The sequence below is a fragment of the Giraffa tippelskirchi genome, chromosome 1, assembly GCF_054371585.1.
Source record: "Giraffa tippelskirchi isolate mGirTip1 chromosome 1, T2T-mGirTip1v1.2.pri, whole genome shotgun sequence".
Taxonomy (NCBI): domain Eukaryota; kingdom Metazoa; phylum Chordata; class Mammalia; order Artiodactyla; family Giraffidae; genus Giraffa; species Giraffa tippelskirchi.
In genome coordinates, this window is record NC_137275.1 from 15,357,574 (window position 1) to 15,381,781 (window position 24,208).

The window sequence follows — 24,208 nt, forward strand, 5'->3', positions numbered from 1 at the left end:
TGTTCTCGGGGCTTGAAATATGTCTGCTCTCTTTTAATATGACCTTTTTTTTTTTTTCATAGGAAACTGCACTAAACATGGATGTGGGAAAGAAAAGCATTAGCAGAAGGGCAAAATAAATAACACTAAATAAGAGGAAAAAATAATAATGTAAATAATGTCAGAGAGGAGGTGAGCTTTTGTCAGAAACTTATCTAACCCTAAGGCATATCATTAAAATTTCTAACAGAGTGGCAAAATAATAACAGTTTAGCAGAAACTTTGTACATGATGTGATTGTGAGAAGTATATTTATATGTCTGCATGAGAGTGTATTTATATATTTACGTATTAGCAATATATACCACAAAAGAATTCTTTGGCTACATCATGTTTTTCAATGTTACAGTTTCTCATACTCATTTACATCTCATCTAAGTGACTTTTTTGGTAGAAACTGCCATGGTGTTGCCAGAGTTGGACATACCTTAGCAACGAAGCCACCACTACCATACAATTTTATATGTATTACGAAAATGAAAGTGAAAATGTTAGTTGCTCAGTCATGTTCAACTTTTTGCGACCCCTTGAACTAAACTGTAGCCAGCCAGGCTCCTCTGTCCATGGAATTCTTCAGGCAAGAATACTGGAGTGGGTTGCTTGTCCTCCAGCGGATCCTTCCGACCCAGGGATCAAACCTGGGTCTCCTGCATTTCAGGCAGATTCTTTACTGTCTGAGCCACCAGGGAAGCCCATACGTATTATGGACAACTTTAAATAAATATCTCTAAATTATCAAGTTTTCATCCTTTTGTATTGCTAAGCCAAATGAATTGTTTCCTTCTCATTGTACTGCTGTCATACTACTAGGATAGCATTTGTCAAAATGTATTACAGCTAAGGAACCACCTCCAACTGTGAGGACATGAGCAGAGACTGTCTTGCCCATCGTGTACCCTTAGCACCTGTTTGAGCACCTAGGGCATATTAGGTGCTCAGTATTGGATTTGTTGAACAACTGAATTGATAAAACCACTTTGAGGGAGGGTTGCAACTGCAAGCGATTCTTGCCCTCAGGCTACTCATAATATAGAAATGGAGATTGTATGTTACTTATTAATAACAAAGGGCATTAATATTGGGAGAAAAGCTATGTGCTAAGTAAGAATCTTTACTTAGATTTGAATTCATCCTTGAGAAAGGCAGAACGGTGCAGGGACTGGGAGCCTATATTCGGCAGACATTATCTGAGTTCAGGCTCAGCTCTGCTATTTGCTAAACAAATAGCCTGGCCAGCTGGTAAGTGAACTAACTTTCTGAGTTTTAGTCTCCCATCTTAAAGGGGCTTGTTGATAATAATATTATACTATCTACCACATAGCTACGGCTGCTGCTCCGTCTCTTCAGTTGTGTCCGACTCTGTGCGACCCTATGGATTGCAGCCTGCCAGGCTCCTCTGTCCATGGGATTCTCCAGGGAAGAGTACTGGGGCGGGTTGCCATAACCTCTTCCAGGGGATCGTCCCAACACAGGAATCGAACCCGCATCTCTTACATCTACCTGCACTGGCAGGCAGGCTCTTTGCTGCTATTGCCACCTGGGAAGCCACATAGAGTTGTTATGAATGTAAATGAGTCTGCTCTCCAAGTGTGGTGAGAACAGTGTCTGGCATATAATAAATAGTCAGAATAAGCCACGAGATCTTTGAGCTTCTAAAAAAATGTCTTCAGAAGTCATATGCCCTCAGCATTTTTCTTCCAAATTGAACTTCAGTGTTTTTGTGTGTGTATGTGTTTTTTTAATTACCTGAAGAGCACAGTTTTTGTTGGTTTATTTATCTATCTAACTTATATCTATCTACCTACCATCTCTCTCTCTAGGGCTGAAATGAAAATTATTATTAGGGATGATAATATCTGGGCACATGGAAAAAGAGTGGAAAGTAGATAGCTTTTTGTGCTTGCTTCTTGAAAAAGAATAATTTTCTCCACATGGTGTTTAATTGAAACTGGATAAAGCCTGAAAATTTATTCTGACATAGCAGGTTCAGAGCTTATGTAACTATCGTGAAATTCATTTGTCACAGTCTATTTCCATCTTTTCTTCCCTTATCTTTAGCTATCAGAGTAAATTTAAACAGAGTGGAACTGAATGCCAGGACTAACTGTCAAATGAATGGCAATTGATAAGATAGGACTCTAAATAAAAAAGAAATGAGAGTATTTACCCAGGGAGGGTGATAGTAGGTGTAGCTGACCCATAGGGTAAAGAAGTTATCTCAAACCGGGGAGCCCAGAGCAGATAGAGAAGCTCCCCTGAAAGTTCCTGATGTCTTGAGAAGGGGTGAAGATGTCAAAGACTATTACTCTCTTCCTCAAAAATGTTTGGAGATCTTTAAAATAGGAGAGTTCACCATCAGTCTTGAGTGATGATTTGTTCACTTTCCCTGAAAACATAGTTGGAGTAGTTGGCTTTCTAGACCTTGGCAAATCTACGTAAAGTATACAGTTGTAATGTGGTAGAGTTTTCTTGAGGATCTTTTTTGCAGTTGTCACTTACTCCATGAAGAAGAGATATCTATCTGTCATCTAAATATCTATCAAAATACTTGAAGGAGGAATTTATAAAAGTGATAACGAAAGACTTCATTTAAAATGACTAAATTCATGTTACAGGCTGAAAACCACGCACAGTTAAGTTAGTTAGGCCAAACACAGTGGGTGACCTAGTTTATAATTTCTTCTCACTGAGGAATTAATAGAAACTTTTTTGGTATGCTTATTAGAAATGTCTATTTCCTGACCTATTCCAGGGCATCTTCTTTTTCTATCTCTGTGTTCATTTCATCTTTCTCTTCTCTCGTATATAGTTTGTGCTTAGACCAGCACTATCCACTGCACGTATAATGAGCCACATAGATAATTTTAAATTTTCTTGAAGCCACATTAAAAAATAATGAAGTGAAATTAATTTTAATAGTATATTTAATTTAACTCAGTGTATATAAAATATGGTGCTTCCCTGGTGGCTCAGTTAGTAAAGAATCTGCCTGCAATGCAGGAGGCTGCCTATAGTTCAGGACACCTGGGTTCAATGCCTGGGTTAGGAAGACCCCCTGGAGAAGGAAATGGCAACCCAATTGAGTATCTTGCCTGGGATATCCCATGGACAGAGGAACCTGGTGGGCTAGTCTATGCGGTCGTAAGAGTTGGACACAACTTAGCAAGTAAACCAAAATATTTTAATTTCAGTTTATAATCGATATAATATTAATGAGATACTTGATATTTTTTGGCACTAGGTCTTTAAAATATAATGTGTATTTTACACTTACATAGTTCATCACAATTTGGCCTAACCACATCTCATGGCTACTGTTTTGGGTCAAGGAGCTCTAGGCCTTCCACATTGTAAGGATTGCTTACTTAGGTTTGCCCTAAAAATGCTTGCAATGTATAGATATAAAGAATATAATGCATACAGTGAAACATTAACTCCACTCTCTGCCACCTTCATCTCTCTCCAGCTATATCTTCTCCAACCTCTACAACTACCGTTTTTTGTGATGTAATGTCTAACCATCTTCTTCATAATGATTTGGTCACATGTTGTATTCTTTTGTTCCTTCTCTTGGCATTTTTTATATTAACACTTAATCCTTGGTTGCTATATGAGAGTATGATTTTAGAAAATGTTGACATGTTAGCTAATAATTACACTAGTTGAAATGGCTAGCTAAAAAATAGAAGTGACAAAGAGAAAACATCTACTTTATAGCTAGAGATTAATTTTGGCTAATTGTCCAAATATTGTGTGTGCTCAGTTACTCAGTTGTGTCTGACTTTTTGTGGCCCCATGGACTGTAGCCTGCCAGACTCCTCTGTCCATGGAATTTTCCAGGCAAGAATATTGGAGTGGGGTGCAATTTCCTACACTGGGGGATCTTCCAGACCCAGGGATCAAATTTCAGTCTCTTGCATCTCTTGCATTGGCAGGCAGATTCTTTACCACTAGGGCCACCTAGGAAGCCCAGTCCAAATATAAGATAGGTGAATTTTTAAAATTCACTGGATATAAATCAAAAATATGGGTTTAAAAGGCAAAGGAGAAAAGGAAAGATATATGCATTTGAATGCAGAATTCCAAAGAATAGCAAGGAGAGATAAGAAAGCCTTCCTCAGTGTTCAAGGCAAAGAAATAGAGGAAAACAATAGAATGGGAAAGACTAGAGATCACGTCAAGAAAATTACAGTTACCAAGGGAACTTTTCATGCAAAGATAGGCACAATAAAGTACAAAAATGGTATGGACCTAACAGAAGCAGAAGATATTAAGAAGAGGTGGCAAGAATACACAGAAGAATTATACAAAAAAAGATCATCATGACCCAAATAACCATAATGGTGTGATCACTCACCTAGAGCCAGACATCCTGGAATGCAAAGTCAAGTGGACCTTAGGAAGCATCACTACAAAGCTAGTGGAGGTAATGGAATTCCAGTTGAGCTATTTCAAATCCTGAAAGATGATGCTATGAAAGTGCTACACTCAATATGACAGCAAATTTGGAAAACTCAGCAGTGGCCACAAGACTGGAAAAGGTAAGTTTTCATTCCAATCCCAAAGAAAGGCAATGCCAAAGAATGCTCAAACTACTACACAAGTGCACTCATCTCACACACTAGCAAAGTAATGATCAAAATTTTCTAAGCTAGGCTTCAACAGTACTTGAACTGTTAACTTCTAGGTGTTCAAGCTGGTTTTAGAAAAGGCAGAGGAACCAGAGATCAAATTGCCAACATCCATTGGATCATAGAAAAGCAAGAGAATTCCAGAAAAACATCTATTTCTTCTTTATTGATTATGCCAAAGCCTTTGACTGTGTAGATCACAAAAAACTGTGGAAAATTCTGAAAGAGATGGGAATACCAGACCACCTCACCTGCCTCCTGACCTTAGAACTGGACATGGAAAAACAGACTGGTTCCAAATAGGGAAAGGAGTACGTCAAGGCTGTATATTGTCACCCTGCTTATTTAACTTATATGCAGAGTACATCATGAGAAATGCTGGGCTGGAAGAAACACAAGCTGGAATCAAGATTGCTGGGAGAAATATCAATAACCTCAGATATGTGGATGACGCCACCCTTATGGCAGAAAGTGAAGAAGAACTAAGGAGCCTCTTGATGAAAGTGAAAGAGGAGAGTGAAAAAGTTAGCTTAAGGCTCAACGTTCAGAAAACTAAGATCATGGCATCTGGTCCCATCACTTCATGGGAGATAGATGGGGAAACAGTGGAAACAGTGTCAGACTTTATTGTTTTGGGCTCCAAAATCACTGCTGATGGTGATTGCAGCCATGAAATTAAAAGATGCTTACTCCTTGGAAGGAAGGTTATGGCCAACCTAGATAGCATATTGAAAAGCAGAGACATTACTTTGCTAACAAAAGTCCATCTAGTCAAGGCTATGGTTTTTCCATTGGTCATGTATGGATGTGAGAGTTGGACGGTGAAGAAAGCTGAGTGCCGCAGAATTGATGCTTTTGAACTGTGGTGTTGGAGAAGACTCTTGAGAGTCCCTTGGACTGCAAGGAGATCCAACCAGTCTATCCTAAAGGAGATCAGTCCTGGGTGTTCATTGGAAGGACTGATGAAGCTGAAACTCCAATACTTTGGCCATCTCATGCGAAGAGTTGACTCATTGGAAAAGACCCTAATGCTGGGTAGGATTGGGGGCAGGAGGAGAAGGGGACAACAGAGGATGAGATGGTTGGATGGCATCACCGACTCGATGGACTTGGGTTTGGGTAAACTCCGGGAACTGGTGATGGACAGGGAGGCCTGGCGTGCTGCGATTCATGGGGTCGCAAAGAGTCGGACACAACTGAGCGACTGAACTGAACTGATAGGTGTTTTAACTGGTTTATTTGTGGTTAATGTTTCATCTTGAGTCGACATAAAAGTACAATGTTTACTGGGTCACATCTAGGTCATATTCTTCTGAAATTAATAAATGTTGCCTTTCCAACATTAAGATGTTCTATGGAAAAATGTAAAACTAAAAAACCAGGAAGGGAGTTGAATTTATAAATTATTTATCAACCTGCCCATCATATGTCAAGTGGAAAAAGATGTCTCAAAGGGTTAGTAAGAGAACAGGTGGTGAGGTTCTAGCCTTGCCTGGACAAAGCTTGCTCCCTTGGAGAGCAGGGAGATTCTGACAGCCACTGTTGCCACGATGCACAGACAGACCTTTGGAAGGCTAAAGGATTTGCCACTTGCTGGCCGCTTGGCCTAGAGTAAATACACAATACCTCTTAAGGGAGCAGTTTGTTGGAAGATGGATGGACTCTTTCAGTCTTGTACCCAAAGGGAAGAAAAGTAAAAGAACAAGACTTCATGGAAAGGAAGTAATGTATGTCTGAGACTACATTTCTTTTATTTATATTCATATATATATCCATATATATATATATATATCTTCTAAGCACTTAAAAAATCTTAATTCCTATAACCACAAAAATTTTTTCAATGATTTTATGAAGTATGTAATATTGAGAGAGTCAACTCCCAGGCAGGTTGATAAAAAGTCCGGGGTCCCTGAGGAGGAGAAAGGGATCTGGGGCCGTTGAAGCAGAGATAGGGGTCTGGGATTCTCAAGGAGGAGGAAAGGACAAACATCTTTTTTTTTCTCTACATTCCTTAGTCTTAGTCACATAAAACGCTTTTTTCTTTAAGCTCGAAACTGATGATTACACAACAAACAACTCAGTTTAAACTCTGTACTAAGGATTATATAACAACAATGTATCCTCCTTGAGGACGGTTTCTCCTTCCTGAAAACCTTCTGGCTAATCCTGTTATCTTAAAATGTAAATTATGGGAGTGGGTCTAGTAAGATCTTTATAACCTTGAGATATTCTTTTGATTTATTGTAATAACTAATTTAAAAAGTATATATAACTCCCTTGCTAACACTAGTGAGGGGGGCACTCTACACCCCCTTTCTGATGTCGATGTCAGAAGCATTCTCTGCCCCTTTTTCACTTTAATAAAACTCTGCTATACAAAAGCTCTTGAGTGATCAAGCCTGGTCGCTGGTCCCGAAGCTAAATCTTCTTTGGATATGATGATTCCAACACCGTTCACCATAAGCTATCAGTATCATTATTCTTATTTTACTGATGAGAAAGCTAAAGCACAGAGAAGTTAAGCAGTCTGTTCAAGGTCACACAGCAAGTAAGAAGTAGAAGAAGCAGGGATTTGAGCCTGGGCGATCTGTCACTGGATTCATGCCCTTAATGCTGCTCTGTGTTGCTTCCCACTCTGACCTAAAAGTGTGCTTCTCTGACATCAGCCAGCAGCAGAATCACCAGGCAGGAATTAAATGGGTCACAGTCTCAGATGGAATTTATGCCTGTCTTCTGGTAGTGATAACCCAAGGACTTTGTACTGCTGAGTTGCTGTTGTTGTTCAGTCGCCCAGTCATGTCTAACTCTTTGTGACCACACAGACTGCAGTATACCAGGCCTCCCTGTCCCTCACCATCTCTCAGAGTTTGCCTGAGTTCATGTCCATTGCACCAGTGATGCCATCCAGCCATCTCATCCTCTGACGCCGTCTTATCCTTCTGCCCTCAATCTTTCCCACCATCAGGGACTTTTCCAATGAGTTGGCTCTTTGCACCAGGTGACCAAAATACTGGAGCTTCAGATTCAGCATCAGTCCTTCCAGTGAGTATTCAGCGTTCATTTCCCTTGAGATTGATTTGGTTGATCTCCTTGCTGTCCAAGGGACTTTCAGAAATCTTCTCCAGCACCGCAAAGGCATTAATTCTTTGGCACTCTGCCTTCTTCACAGTCCAGCTCTCACAACCATATGTGACCAACTGGGAAGACCATAGCCTTGACTATTTGGACCTTTGTTGGCAAAGTAATGTGTCTGCTTTTTAACATACTGTCTAGGTTTGTCATAGCTTTCCTTGTACTGCTATAGATACTGCTTATTTTTATTTTTGTATTTTGAGTGATCTTATCTATTTATATATTTACTTACTTTTTGCCTTTTTAAACTTTTATTTTTGTGGTAAAATATACCTAACATAAAATGTACCACTTTAACCATTTAAAGTTCAATAGTGTTAAGTATATTTACATTGCTGTGCAATCAATCTCCAGAACTTTTTCATTTTGCAAAACTGAAACTCTATGCCCATTAAAGAACTCCCCATCACCCACTTCCTCCAGGCCCTGGCAACCACCATTGTACTTTATGTCTCTATGAATGTGATTAATCTGGGTGCCTCATATAAATAGAACCATATAGAATTTGCCCTTTTGTGACTGGCTTGTTTCACTTAGCATAATGTCCTCAAGATTCATCCATAATGTAACATGTGTCAGAATTTTCGTCCCTTGTAAGACTGAATAATACTCATCATATGTATATGAAAGTGAAAGTTGCTCACTCGTGTCCAACTCTTTCTGATCCCATGGACTACAAAGTCCGTGGAATTCTCCAGGCCAGAATACTGGAGTGGGTAGCCGATCCCTTCTCCAGGGGCTCTTCCTAACCCAGGGATCAAACCCAGGTCTCCTGCATTGCAGGCGGATTCTTTACCAGCTGAGCCACCAAGGAAGCTATGCCACATTTTGTTGATCCATGAATTTGTTGCTAGACCTGTGGCTTCCTTCCATTTTCTGACTACTGTGATCAATGCTTCTATGAATGTGAGTATACAAGTGAGTTTATTCATTTTAAACATTGTTTTCATTTTTATTAACTAGGTCACTGCTCTCAATAACTACCTTTTATTTCTAGCTTTCAAGTTTTCCTCTGTTTAAAATACTTTTATAGACCAAATTACATTTGTTACAGAAATTTTGCATTCTTTTTGTGAATACTCTTATTATTAATTTGCCTGGTTTTGTCTGTCTCATTAGTTTAACTTAGTTTCATGTATAAAATAAGGAAGCTCTACTAGGTAAGGGATTTTTATGTTTTTCATGAACTTGAGGTAAGAGTTGCTTGAATATTTGAGTCAGATTTTATTTCTTGACTGTATTTGAAATATATTTTATTTGCTTAACTGCGAGAACACTCGAATGTGATCCAAAACAAATTTAACCTAACAAAACCCACCAGCACATTAACATACGCTGTCAAGTTAGCACACTTCTCATAATTCAATTATTCATCATATGTTTATTGAGCTCCAGCTTTATGCCACCGCTATGCTAGGTGACAGATGAATTAGCAGTCATGGCCCATATCCTCAGAAGGGCTTTGGTCCACAGGTGAGACATATATTAAAAATAAACAGGCACATAAAATACATTATTGCAAGCTGTGATAAGGTCTGAGGGGAAAGAACAGGGAAGAGTTAGTTAGAATAATGAGTGAGAGTTGTATTTAACACGTGGGCGGCTGGCTAGGAAAGGGCTTTCTCAGTAGGTGCCAGGTAAAAGTGGGGGCTCAATACCAGGTCACGTTAATGTAGAGCAAAGAGTTGGGCCAACTGTCTTTTGTTTGCCCTTCTAGATCCATCCTCCCCCTTTCTCTACCTCTCTCTTTGCTCTGGGCAGCTGACCTGAATGGACTACAACAGGTAGTTGAACTTCAGTGGTTCTCACCTGGGGAGTGATTTTGATCCCCAGGGGACATTAGACAGTGTCTGGAGACATCTTCAGTTGTTGCAATATCTCACGGAATGCTGCTAAACACTCAGCAATGCACAAGACAGCCCTGCTTCTCCACATAGAATTACTGGCCCAAAATGATGCCATAGTTCCATGGTAGAGAAGCCCAGAGGAAGGAGGAGACTAATTTTATTCCGAGGGATTTTGTTTCCCTTGTTCATTCCTGCAGAATTGTCTTCAGTTGGCTGTATCTCTTGCCTGAAGGTAGCTGCTCCTCTTGAAAGCAAGCCTCTGCCTGACTCTCTCCCTATCACTGAGTCTAGGAGTGCTAAGCACTAACCCCTGTGGTTCCTCTTGGTTTAGTCGCTCAGTCGTGTCCGACTCTTTGTGACCCCATGGACTGTAGCCCGCCAAGCTCCTCTGTCCATGGGATATTCCAGGCAAGAATACTGGAGTGGGTTGCCATTTCCTTCTCCAAGTTCCTGTGTACCTGTACCTTTAAAAATAATCCCTTTGCAAATAAATCCACTTTGAATTATCCTTTTCAAATGTGCCATCTCCTTCTTGTTGGGACCCCAAGGCTATTCCTAATAGAAGAAATAACCTGTGTGAAGACTTTAGGAGATAGAGTCGTGGCAGGGAGATGCTCCTGTTAGAGTTGCTGCATAAGGCAGAGAGGAGGGACGCATATGCGCTGGCTTTTCCTTTTATCCCTCATCTGACCTCCTGTAGTGCCGCCCCCTTGGCTGAACCCAGTCAGAAGACAGCTGATAGGAGTGTCTGGAAAATGCAGGCTTCATGAGGCAGGGAAGGACAAGGAATGGATCCAGGGCAAATACAACACAAATAGGTTTGCACATGGAGGGTAGCCCCAGAATAAGAACATGTAGGAGGTTACTGCAGGGGTCCACAGGGAGCCTGATGGTGTCCTGGATTGGGGTAATGGGGTAGAGTGATAGAGTAGAGACAGAGAGAAGGGAATACAGCTTTTCCCACCATCTTTGGATGTACAGTTCAGGGAGCACAAATGTAATTGCTGTAGGACCCATATGAGTACGGAGTGAAAGATATTGTATGTGTGTGTGTGTGTGTAAGGCTATCGGGAAACAGCAAATCATCTAAAGAAGTAGTTGCAGGTAGGAATATGGTCCCAGTATTTGCAGATTCTCATAGATTTCAAGAGAAACCAGAAATCCAGATTTTTTTATATCTACAAAAAATATTTATTTCATAAATTAATAAATAGCATGCTTACTTAAATCTACCTGAATTTTGTAAAGGTTTTAGAGAACAATAGATTAAATTTTCTTACACAGCAACAATTTCAGGGAACAAACAGCTCTCCAATGCCATGAATACAAACTAAATGGATGAGTCGTTCTGAAATAATGTCAATATAGGAGCACAAGAAAATACACAAATAAACATAAGATGTAATTGGAAGTGAGCTCTGAAATGGCACACTTAAGATTTTGTGTCATCTAAGAAATGCAGCAGATTTTTACCATACTTTAGATGACCTACCTTAAGGCTGTCTAATTCTTATTTTTGTTTTTTATTTTTTAATTAATTATTTTAATTGGAGGATAATTTCTTTGCAGTATTGTGGTGGTATTTCCCATACATCGACATGAATCAGCCATGGGTGCACCTGTGTCCCACTACCCTGAACCCTCCTCCGACATCCCTCCCTACCCCATCCGTCTGGGTTGTCCCAGAGCAACAGTTTTGAGTGCCCTGCTTCATGCATTGAATTTGCACTGGTCATTTATTTTACATATGGTAATATACATGTTTCAATGCTATTCTCTCAAGTCATCCACCCTCGCCTTCTCCCACATAGTCCAAAAGTCTGTTAGTTACATCTGTGTCTCTTTTGCTGCCTTGCATATAGGATCATTATTATCGTCTTTCTAAAGTCCATATATATGCATTAACATACTATATTGGTGTTTCTCTTTCTGACTTATTTCGCTCTGTATAATAGGTTCCAGTTTCATCCACCTCATTAGAACTGACCCAAATGTATCCTTTTTTATAACTGAGTAATATATTCCATTGTGTATATGTACCACAACTTCCTTATCCATTCGTCTGCAGATGGGCATCTAGGTTGCTTCCACATCCTAGCTATTGTAAACAGTGCTGCAATGAACATTGGGGTACACGTGTCTCTTTCAGTTCTGATTTCCTCAGTGTGTCTGCCCAGCAGTGGGATTGCTGGGTCATATGGCAGTAGCATTTCCAGTTTTCTAAGGAATCTCCACACTGTTCTCCATAGTGGCTGTACTAGTGTGCATTCCCACCAGCAGTGTAAGAGGGTTCCCTTTTCTCCACACCCTCTCCTCTCCAGCAAGAAATACAGATTTTTAAGTAAAATCTTTCAATTTGTAAACAATGGCAATTAATTAAAAAACATACTATGAACTAAACTGAACTAAACTGGAGTCTTGAGTGATAAGTTTACAACATCTAACATCCAACTTACATAAACTAATTGTATTCAATAAATGAGACATAGGATAAAGTTTCTAGCTCTGCTTTGATTGCTCTCAGAATCTATGAGTCAGTTTCAGAAAAGAAATGTATTTAAATATATATACATATATATATATGTATATATAGAACCAGATTTCCTGGTGGTAATAACAGGCCCATGGCCATCTTCCATCAGTCAGGATTGAAAATATCTGATTCACCAAAACAACCGTGTTGCATTCACTGATCATTTTTACTATAAACAAATGGTACAAACTTAAATCTGCATAATGTATTTATAATGAATTAAACATTGCCGTACAGATTTTATACACTAGACTCTGTGTCAGATTTTGCTTAGGAAAAGAAAAGAGGGTTTCATTAAGAAAATCGAAAACAAGTTAAGACTAGATAAATGCACTAAGGGTTTGTGATTGGAAAACTGACAACCAGAAGGCCTGAAGCTCAGGATTAAAATGGTTAGAAAAACCAATTTGTCAGTGGCAGTCCTTGTGTACGACTGGCCTGTTTTCTTTGTTAAAGCTGGGACTAACTCACAGTGGAGGGCTAAATTACTCCAAGCAAAATCAACAAATAATTGTGACATGCTGTCTCCAGAGATGTGTTGATGCCAGGGAAATCAGACCTACATAGAGGAGTAGCAATTATAACACTGGAGACTCTAAGCCAACAGGTAATAGACCTTGACCAAACCGCACTTTAATAGAAAATAAAAAGAAACCAACAACCCCAAAGTTCTCATCTCTAACAAATCAAATTGCCCTTATGTATTTGTGTTCCTTTTTAGCTGTTATTCCAAAGCAATTTGTTATTCCAAAGCAATTTGTTATTCCAAAGCGATTTTCGTAATATGGTAATTGCTGGTCCAGTAGTCATGTGTGGATGTGAGAGTTGGACCTAAAGAAGGCTGAGCGCTGGAGAATTGATGCTTTTGAACTGTGGTGCTGGAGAAGACTCTTGAGAGTCCATTGGACTGCAGTCAATCCTAAAGAAAATCAACCCTGAATACTCATTGAAAGGACTGTTGCTGAAGCTGAAGCTCCGATACTTTGGCCACCTGATGCGAAGAGCTGACTCAATGGAAAAGACCCTGATGTTGGGAAAGATTGAAGGCAGGAGGAGAAGGGGGCAACAGAGGATGAGATGGTTGGATGGCATCACTGACTTGATGGAAATGAGTTTGAGTAAGCTCTGGGAGATGGTAAAGGACAGGGAAGCCTGGCATGCTGCAGTTCATGGGGTTGCAGAGAGTCATACACGACTGAGTGACAACAACAACAAATGCTGGTAGTTAGAGTTGTGATACGTGTTGTTAGAGATTTAGGTTTCTTGCCTGGAGAATCCCATGGACAGAGGAGCCTGGGGCTACAGTCACTGGGGTTGCAAGAGTCAGACACAACTTAGCGACTAAGCAACAACAACAAATTCTGGTAGTAGAGTTGTGATCCCTTGCAGACTTTAAACTAGTAATGTGTCCTTTGGGCTGGGTCTTAGGGGAGTTCTCTGGGCTCTAGGATAAACTCCCAATTTCTTAAAAATGGAAAATAAGCTATCTGTCCCCTGCTTTTCCATCGAACTTCAACTCTAACCACATAAGCACTGGGCTCTTGTGCCCATGAGCTCTTGTGCTCCAACAATACTTCAGTACTTTCTGTCATCCAAATCTGCCAGTCTGTCCCATGCTATCTTGGGCATGATTATGGGGCCTCTTTTATACTGAAAGTTCTTTTAAATCTACATTCACCTGTTACTTATTCCATGAAGCCTTTCCTACCTGCCAGGTAGGACTGACCGTTTTCTCCTTTGTAATTCATGGAACATGCTTATATTTCTCTCCAAGCTTCTCGAGGGCTCGGTCCATGACAGATGTATATGTATCTCTCCTGTGTCTATTCCAATCCCAGCTGCAAAAGAAGTGCCAAGTAGATGTTTAGTGACTGAGTGATATCTTCTTTTTATAGAATTTTCAAGGATGTCAGAGCAAGTGTGTAAGGTTGTTGCACTCAGTCTTTCACCACATAATTATTGAGTGTACCTACTGTGTGTCAGGCATTGTTCTGGGTGCTGAGGATACAAATGTATCCTCAAACGTAAATAAAACATTGTCTCTATCCTCATACATTTTAAAGGAGAAGACAGAAAATGGACACGTAAACACTGAATATATCAGGAAGCAGTAACTGCTGTACAGCCACAGAATAAGGGATAAAGGTGCTGTGGGTCGCTATTTTAGACAGGCTTATCAAAAAGTCCTCTCTAGAAGCCCTTCCCATGAGGTCTGAATGAACTGAGGTACAGATAATACACATATTAAGGAATAGAGTCTTAAAGAGGATGAACAGCAAGTGGGAAAGTTATGAGATGGAAGCATTCTTGACTATTTTGAGAAACAGTAAAGAGGCTGGAGGGAGAAGGGAGGGAAGGAGAGAAGGGAAGAGAATGAGGTCAGTGAGGGAGCCAGGAGTCAGAGGCTGGTGGGCCACGATAAGGAATTTGCATTGTGTTCTCAGCGTGGTGGAAGCTATTGTGTATTTTGTGTGGCAAAGAGACGTGGTATAATTGATCACGGTGGTTGCTCTGGGGAGAACAGACAGGACAGGAGCAGGGAGAAGCTGGAGGATTGTTTAGTTTGCTAGGGCTGCTGAGGCAAAAATACCACCAGGTGGGTGGCTTGTACCATGGAAATGTACTGTCTCACAGTTCTGGAGGCTCGAAGTCCAACGTCAAGGTGTGGTCAGGACTGGTTCCTTCTCAGGCTGTGAGGAAGCAATCTGTCTCAGGCCTCCCTCCTTGACTTGCAGATAGCCCTCTTTTCCTGGGTCCATTTCACACCATCTTCATTCAATGCATGTCTTCATTCAATGCATGTGTATGGATTTCCCCTTTTTATAAGGACACTTTGTCTTTAATGGATTAAAATGTTAGTTGCCCAGTCATGTCCAACTCTTTGCGACCCCATGGACTGTAGGCCTCCAGGCTCCTCTGTCCATGGAAATCTCCAAGCAAGAATATTGGAGTGAGTAGCCATTCCCTTCTCCAGGGGACCTCCCTGACCCAGGGATTGAACTCAGGTCTTCTGCATTGCAGGCAAATTCTGCACTGGGAATGTGGAGTCTTAGCCACAGGACCACTAGGAAGTCCCTGATCACATCTTAACTAATTGTATCTGCAAATTATCTGGACTGTATTTCCAAATATAAGGTCACATTCTAAGGTACTGTGGGGTTAAGATTTCAATGCATCTGTTTTTGAGGGGGGCACAATTCAATCCATGATAGAAACTTGAAAACATTTGCTTCTTATACTGTTCATACTTGATTGTTTCATTGATTCACTGATTCATTATTTTTCATTCACTTTAAAAAGGTCCAGTAAGTGTTTCCCAGGAACTCTTCTAGCTATGATGGATATTGACATAAATAGAAAACATTCCTGCCCTCATGAAATGTGCACTCTAAGATACATGTTCCCTCCTCCTCCCAGTAAGAGTTTAGGTCATCTAGCCCTTCAGGTTCTGGTCCCTCTCTCTCCAAGGCCTGCAATTGAATTGCCAACTCCTGAGAGCAGAAGCTCTCTGGGAGGCTCTGTAGGTAGCTGTAGTTGATCACTATTCTCATTGTTAGGTCAGCTTCTCTCCAGGACTTGGGAGAATCACATTTTCTTCTTCTGGAAATCTGAGTCTTCTGGGCTATGGAGTCATAGAGCTCTGCTGGGAGTTGCTGCAACTGTGAACATCTGTCTTCAGAGCTTGGTGTAAGAGTGGCCTTAAGTCAAGGAGAATCTGGATGGCCTTCACCTTCAGAATGCTAGTCCCAACCCAATGGGAAGACAGTTCTTAGGGAGTGGAGAAGCTTCATCAAAGACCTCCCCAATCTCTTTAAGATAGCTACTTTACAGGGAATGACTGGCTGCCATACAATTCTGAAGAGTCCATGGGCTTTAGTTATTTATGATATGGACATTCCGCCTTGGAAATGGGTTTCTGCTTACAAAGCCATCATATTTCTCATCACCTCTGATGGGCTACTCTGGAGCAGAAACCCCCAGCAAGGGTCAGAAGGAACCTAAGAGAAGAATTTCCCACAGGTAGTTTGTCTCCGGAAGTCATCTTCACTCCAGTGGTTCACTTGTGTTAAATTTAAATTATTTTCTCTGTTTTCAAAAGACATGGCAGAATGTGTTCTGCAAAATATTTATTTATGAGATTCTGCATTAGTCTTGAGAAAATGCATGGTTGGTTCTTAGCATATCGGATGCTAGGAACTTTAGGCAACTGTCTTAAAAAGGGCATGTTTAATTATTTAAGTCCTTTAGTAAATACGATTTCTTCCTTTTTTTTTTTTTTCTACCAAACACTGTATTAGCTACCAGGGATGATGGGATGTCTGGGACATGGTCTCAACAAGCATTCAGTCTAGTTGAGGAGGTAATCTTTTTTTTTTTTTTAATAAATTTATTTATTTTAGTTGGGTGCTAATTACTTTACAATATTGTAGTAGTTTTTGCCATACATTGACATGAATCACAGTGGACTTATACATGTACTTTAGGCAAAAATTTTGGACTGTCGTAGTGCCTTTCTCATGAAGTCTGAATATGGTGAATTGGATTCCTCATTTTTTAGGATGCTTTTTGTTGGGTTTTACAGTGTTTGCTTAGCTTTAGGCCTCCATTTTTTTGATGCCTGCATTTCCAGCTGTAAAGGTCAGGTTCCTCTTATATTATTCACTTAGCTAAAATAATGACTTATTTAGGGGTGTTGTATGTGTGTTTTTGATATCATGGAATATATTTTGACCAGATTTTGAGTTGGCAGTAAAAGAAGTTAAATACCTTTTGTGTAACACTATCTGACTAGCCTGAAAGATGAAGTCCTGAGACTATCTAAGGAGGAAAAGAAGAGAATAACTTCTTTGATTGGAATGTTTGCCTTTATTTTGAATGCTTGCTGGAGTTTGAGTGGGCAAATCTCAATCCTTCCTACCAAGTGAATGTGAATTATGTTTCATCAATAGGATAGGATAAGGCAGGATTTCCCTGGTGGTCCAGGGCTTAAGAATCCACTTGTCAAAGCAGGGGACGTGGGTTCGATCCCTGGTCCAGGAAGATCCCACATGCCTCAGGGCAACAAAGCTCAGGAGCCACAAGTACTGAGCCCGCATGCTGCATCCACTAAAGCCTGTGCACTCTAGAACCCATGCTCCACAACAAGAGGAGCCACCACAATGAGAAGCGCACTGCAACTAGAGAGAGTAACCCCCTGCTTGCAGTAACTAGAGAAAGCCTGTGCAGCAATGAAGACTCAGTGCAGTTAATAATAATAATAACAGCAACAATAATAATGATAAATAGAGGAATGGGATAAGGCCCAGAATAGAGGAATAAGTGTGAAAGCCCGTAGTTTAATGCTTGGCATTCTGCAGACACTATTTTGTGTTAAACTGTTGTGGGATTGAGGGAATTAATTTGTACTTATATCTATTGCATTAGAATGACAACATGTTCACAGAATTCATCACAGAAAATCGTCTGAGGTTCACACAGGAGGTAAGGGAATACTTAACACACTGGATTGAGAGAGTGTTTTCTACTGGACTGTTAAATTTCTTGCAAATTGAATCTAGTTCCCACGGAATTTTTATTGGTCTTGTAACTTGAACTTCATTTCTGGTTTGTCTCTCCCAAATGCATCGCTAGAAGCTGTTGCGGTCCCTTGGTGTTGTTTGTGACAGTGAGTAACCTAGCCCATTTCTGCGTTTCAAGTGTTCCTACTGGTGTTATATGTATCTTTAGTCAGCAGTCTCTTCATTACTCTAAGCTAGTTTCTTCTCTACGTCCCTACAAATTTCTCACAAACTACATTGTCGACTATGCTGTGTGTGTTGTGCGCAGGTGTGTTGTCTGCATTAGTCTTGGGAAAGTGGTTGGTTCTTAGCATATCAGATGCTAGGAACTTTAGGAAAACTTACTTCTGTTTTCCTCTGCACATGCTCACCACACTTTGTGAATCACTGGTGTAACTCTGTGTCTCTGACCAGCGTGGCACTGGTGTCACTTCTGATAATGTGTGGCTTTTGCCTAAAATCTTTGCTGAAAAAAAGAGCCTGTCACCTTCCTTACAGAGGAACACCAGGTGTTCTATTAGCTACTGATGTTTCTCAGCAGTTCACAGCCACATTATATTTTTAAAAAGCTATTGTTACCCAGTTACACTATATCTTTGAAAGGCTTCTTCTGCCTTCCTGTTTATGGGTTTCTCTGCTTCTGCTCACAAGGTTGTACTGCCCTGACAATTTTCCATGTGTACCATGCGAGGCTGAAGAATTGATGCTTTCAAACTGTGGTGCTGGAGAAGACTCTTGAGAGTCCCTTGGACAGCAAGAAGATCAAACTAGTCAATCTTAAAGGAAATAAACCCTGAATGTTCATTGGAAGGCCTGATGCTGAAGCTGAAGCTCCAATACTTTGGCCACCTGATGTGAAGAGATGACTCATTGGAAAAGACCCTAATGCTGGGAAAGATGAAGGGCAGGAGAAGAAGGGGACAACAGAGGATGAGATGGTTGGATGGCATCACTGGTCAATGGACATGAGTTTGAGCAGACTCTGGGAGATGGTGAAGGACAATTAAGCCTGACTTGCTGCAGTCCATAGAATTGCAAAGAGTTGGACATGACTTAGTAACTGAACAACAACAAACCATACAAGGCAACAGTAACAACAGGACATGATTACTGCTCCCATTCTGAATGTGTGCAGACTTTCTCTTTGAAGGATACTACTTTTATAATTTAAGCTCATAGCATTTCCCCTCTTACTCTCTCAATGTAGGAACCTCAATCAGATAGACATGTATTTAAATCCTGATGCATCTAGTTATTAGCTGTGTGATCCTGGACTAATGACTTCAAGTCTTAGTTTTCTTGTCTATAAAGTAGGGGCAATAATCCTATCTACTGATGGGATAGTAGTGAGGACTACGGTCATGGAGCATGGACTCCAGCCCATGGTGGTTTACCAATAAATGTTAGTGAGATGTGTGGTCAGTTACTCAGTCATGTCCGACTTTTTGCGATTCCATGAACTGTAGCTCCTCTGTCCATGGGATTCTCCAGGAAAGAATACTGGAGGGGGTTGCCATTCCTTTCTCCAGGGGATCTTCCCGATCCAGGGATAGAACCTGTGTCTCTTGCATCCCCTGTGTTGGCAGGCAGATCCTTTATCACTAGCACCACCTGGGAAGCACCTGTTAGTGAGACAGTGATCAAGAAATGCCGTATGATTGAAACTGATGTCTGTAACTTTAGCCTAGCTCTTGAGACACAGAGTATGTTCTTAAAAGATAGTAGCAAAAATAACTATAAAGATGTTTATGAAGATATTAGTGATAAAAATGACAACTATGAATTATTATTGTCAAATAATGTTTTTTAAGTGACTCAAAAAGCCAGAACTGACTTCACCCATGGATCCTGTTGTCTCTGCCTTACATTTTCATTTGTAGTATAAATGTTTGGTTTCCATCTTTTGCCTTGTAAGACCATCTGGTTGACGATTTTCCATTTCTCCCACCACTTTCCTACTTTCTTCAACCAGGGAAGTATTATATCTTTACTCTCATCTAAATGTGATATGTTTATCCTCACTTTTAAGCTCATTGTCCTTAAATCCCCAACTGTCCAAATTCTGTTCATTGCTCGAGAATCATCTTAAGGCTCTTTCTTCCATTTTGATGCAGAGCTATAATTATCATATTTTATAGAAGAGGAAACTGAAATCTGGAGAGCATCTGCCTGCCCAGCACCTTCTAGATGGTTCATCATAGTGGAATTAGAACTTAGATCTTCATTTTTATTGGACCATGCTTCTTCTGAATACATACAGGATTTGAGGTCCATGTTTTTAACATAGGTCCCCATGTTAAGGTCTTTCCTCTTCTAACAAGAGACTCCACAATTTTACCCTATATTTAAGGACTTAGAGTTTTTGTTTTTAATCTAGTGGGTCAGTCTTGACTCTGCAATAAGATCACGAGTTTCTTTTTAACGGGTACCACGTCTTGCACTTCTTTTCCGAATCTCCAACACAGGGTTTTGTATTTGTATGCTACTCAGTGATTTGCTAATTGAATGGACTTGAATTAAATTATAGAAATGTCAAGTGGTTCCAAGAGCTGTGCTATTTTTTTGCTTAGTTTTCTTGATCTGGTTCTCTATTTCTTGTGAAAGAGTATATCTCTGAATATCTGCTGACCAAGTAGCTGAATTTTCTCTGGGAAATTTCCAGGGAGAATTGCTGATGTCCTGAATAGCTTCTCAAGTGTAGACTGGCAGGTAAGCTCAAATTCCTTCAAGTTTATTATTAGTTCCATAGTGCTGCTTCAACACTGCCAAGTAGCATATGATCAACTGCACCTCCTCATGTGTATCTACTTTAAGAACATTATCAAGCAACAGAAGATGAATGCTCGTGGGGCACAGGACAGTGTTCACAGCTTACAAAGTCACACCAGGAATTGTTTTTAACTTTTTATTTTGTATTGGAATACAGCCGATTAAAAATACTGTGATGGTTTCAGGTGCCCAGCAAAGTGACTCAGCCATAGAAAATGGCAACCCACTCCAGTATTCTTGCCTGGAAAATTCCATGGATAGAGGAACCTGGTGGGTTGCAGTCCATGGGGTTGCAAAAAGTTGGACATGACTGAGTGTGCACACACATAACTGATAACAATGTTGTGATGGTTTCAGGTGTACAGCAAAGTGGCTCATACACATACATGTATCCATTCTCCCCCAGACTCCCCTCCCATCCAGGCAGTCACATAATGTTGAGCGGATTTCCCTGTGCTATACAGTAGGTCCTTGTTGCATAGCAGGAAATTTAAATTTAACTGTGGGTTACATATTTCTTATTGTGAATAGATTCAGTTGACTATTTCTTGACTGTCATGTACCAAGGGTTGAGCCAGGCGCTGTAATATACATTATTTAATTTGATTATCACAAAAATTCTGTGAAGGCAATGTTATTATACCCATTATGTCAATGCTTAAATTAAGAAGTAAAGAGGCTGTGTGGTCTGTGCAACTCACAGAGATAGGAAACAGGATGGCTACTTGAACAACAGATTAAAGCAAAATCTGTTGGTGAATCCAACACTCTTTTCACTACCCAGTATTCCAAATGAACTTTAAAATGTATTTACATTTTATTTTGTAATTAAAAAAAGTCTTCCGCTTAGAGCCACAAGACGTTCAGCATAGATACACAAGACTTTCATTGAATTTATACTGTCATCATTGCTCTTTGTGAATTTAGATGATTTTCAAAATTGGATTCTTATTTCCCCCTCTCTTTCTTGAATATAGAATTTCAATAAAGGTTAAATGGCATCTTTAGGATACACAGACTTTTTATTTTTTGGTTAATAATTTGAAAATATAGCAAGTATAAGCTGTATATATAAGTTAATGCTGGTGACTGTTGGTTTAAAAATATAAGACCAAAGAGATCAAATCCTATATTATATTATTAACTCTGGTTACTATTCTTTTGATTGCTAGGATACTCTCACCATGCATTACTATTATGTAGCCTGTTGCTCTATCTCACAGACCCAGAATTCACTCACTAATTTGGTGATTAAAAAAGTCTTCTTACATCAGTGTTTAAAAATAAGCTCTCTAATATTAGGAAATTTCATTTAGTGGTGATAGAAGATCTATATTTATAAAAAGGATATGCTAACCTTTTATCTTAAATTTGATTACAAAAATTTGGGCTTGCATTTTGTCTCTTGGCCTGTGTCAATGACTGTTTGCTTTTTAAGTGCTGTGGTGGCAAGTCAGAGTCAGTGGTGAGAACAGCCTTTGTAGAAAGCTTGCCATTTATGACAACAAGGATGGACCTTGAGGGCATTATGCTCAGTGAAATAAGCCAGACAGAGAAAGACAAATACTGCATGATAGTACTTATATGTGGAACCTGAAAAAAATTGAACTTACAGGAACAGAATAGAAGAGTGATTTCCAGGGACTGGAGGCTGGGGGTAATAGGCAGAGCTTGGTAAAAGAGTATGCACTTTCAAAAATAAGATGAATAAATTCTGAGGATCTCATGTATAACATGCTGACTGCAGCAGAGAACGCTATATTGTCGAGTTGAAATTTGCTAAGAGAGTAGATCTTAAGTGTTCTCATTAAAAATAAAACATAAATATGTTACGTTAGGTGATGGACATGATAATTGACTCAGTGGGGAGAATCTTTTCACAACGTACACATATATCAAATCGGCACGTTGTACGCCTTAAATATCTTACAGTTTTATTTGTCAATTATACCTCAATGAAGCTGGAAAAAAAGAATAGTCCTTTTAATAAAGATATGACTTGCGACAGAGTTGTAAGAAGTTCAATTTCTAGGCCAGACTCGAATATAATCCATGCTATCTCCATGCTTTTGTTGTGCTTTGGGGGCACTGCAGTAAAGCAGGGATAAGGAAAATTGAAATTGCTACAGATGTGCATGGATGGAAGTGTGGATAAACCTGAGGATGTCTGGGAAGAATAGCTCTTTCTTTATCTCACACACCAGCTTCTGTTGGGATCTAAGGAAGGGCAATTTTCTATTAGCATTATTGTTCAAAAGACAAACGCTCTAATTAGATTTGTAAAGCTGTTCTTAAAACTACCTGAGGAAGTTTAAGCTAGTTTGCTATTTTAAAAAATAGAATCCCAGCACCCATAATTATTGTCAATTAAATCCAGATGTTCAAAAAAGTCTATCAGGCTACTGAAAAGTGACATATAACTACTATTTTCCAACCAGCAGGTATTCCGCATTTATAATCAAAGTGTGTTTAACCACAAAAGGAGGTAATTTGGCTAGTTTATGGGTGTTCCCACTGAAAAAAAAAATCAGTGCTTTTATAAGCTTAATAAAAATTGGTTCAAGTACATTTCCTGCCACTAAAGTCTTACAATAATGCCCTTTCCACTAAGAAAAACTTTTAGCAGACCAATATCTACTTCCTTTTGATATGAAAACAGTTGTTTCCTGAATGTAAAATTGACTTCTAAGCAGGAAGAAAATTAAGAGTGCAATCTGTAGAATTGCTTAGTTGTGTCCAATTCTTTGCGACTCTTTGAATTGTAGACCGCCAGACTCCTCTGTCCATGGGATTCTTCAAGTAAGAATATCAGAGTGGGCTGCCATTTCCTCCTCCAAGGCATCTTCCTAACCCAGGGATTGAACTTGTGTCTCCTGCATTGCATGCATGTTCTTTACTTGCTGAGCCATCTGGGAAGCCCATAAGACAAAGAGTGAACTCTAAACTATGGGTTCTGTGAATGATAATGTATTAATATTGGTTCATCAGCTATAACAAATTTCCTGCACTGATACAAGATGTTAATAATGTGGGAAACTGCATGGAGAGGGAAGCAGGGTATATGGGATTCTCTGTATTTCTCTGCACAATCTTCTTATAAACCTAAAACTAACTACTCTACAATAGTAAAGTCTGTTCATTAAGAAGAAAAAGGCATGCACAGGCAGATTCTTTCTCTTTCTTGATGCTGAAAAGTCACAAAATTTACTCTTTTAAAATAAATTAGTGTTTAATTTAATTTTTTTAGATATTAGGAAGGGGTGGCAAGAATACACAGAACTATACAAAAAAGATCTTAATGACCCTGATAACTACAATGGTGTGATCACTCACCTAGAGCCAGACATCTTGGAGTGCAAAGTCAGGTGGTCTTTAGGAAGTATCGCTATGAACAAAGCTAGTGGAGGTGATCAAATTCCAGTTGAGCTATTTCAAATCCTGAAAGATGATGCTGTGAAAGTGCTGCACTCAATATGCCAGCAAATTTGGAAAACTCAGCAGTGACCACAGGACTGGAAAAGGTCAGTTTTCATTCCAATCCCAAGAAAGACAAAGAATCTTCAAACTACCACTCAATTGCACTCGTTTCACATGCTACCAAAGGAATGCTCAAGATTCTCCAAGGAAGTCTTCAACAGTACGTGAACCAAGAACTTCCAGATATTCAAGCTGGATTTAGAAAAGGCAGAGGAACCA

At 39.7% G+C, this 24,208-nt stretch overlaps 1 protein-coding gene across 24 annotated transcripts in view; it reads left to right on the top strand.

Annotated features, from left to right (window-relative positions):
• The first annotated feature begins 7,535 nt into the window (after positions 1–7,535).
• MAPK10 (mitogen-activated protein kinase 10) overlaps positions 7,536–24,208 on the top strand; it is a 364,716-nt gene continuing 348,043 nt past the window's right edge. For 15 of the 24 annotated variants that reach the window (XM_081581714.1, XM_081581593.1, XM_081581559.1 and 12 more), the window contains exons 1-2: positions 7,536–7,715; positions 8,589–8,711. The gene's annotated coding sequence lies outside the window, so the exon portion shown is untranslated. The remainder of the gene's footprint in view (positions 7,716–8,588; positions 8,712–24,208) is intronic. The other 9 variants (XM_081581723.1, XM_081581623.1, XM_081581644.1 and 6 more) reach the window with 1 other exon arrangement.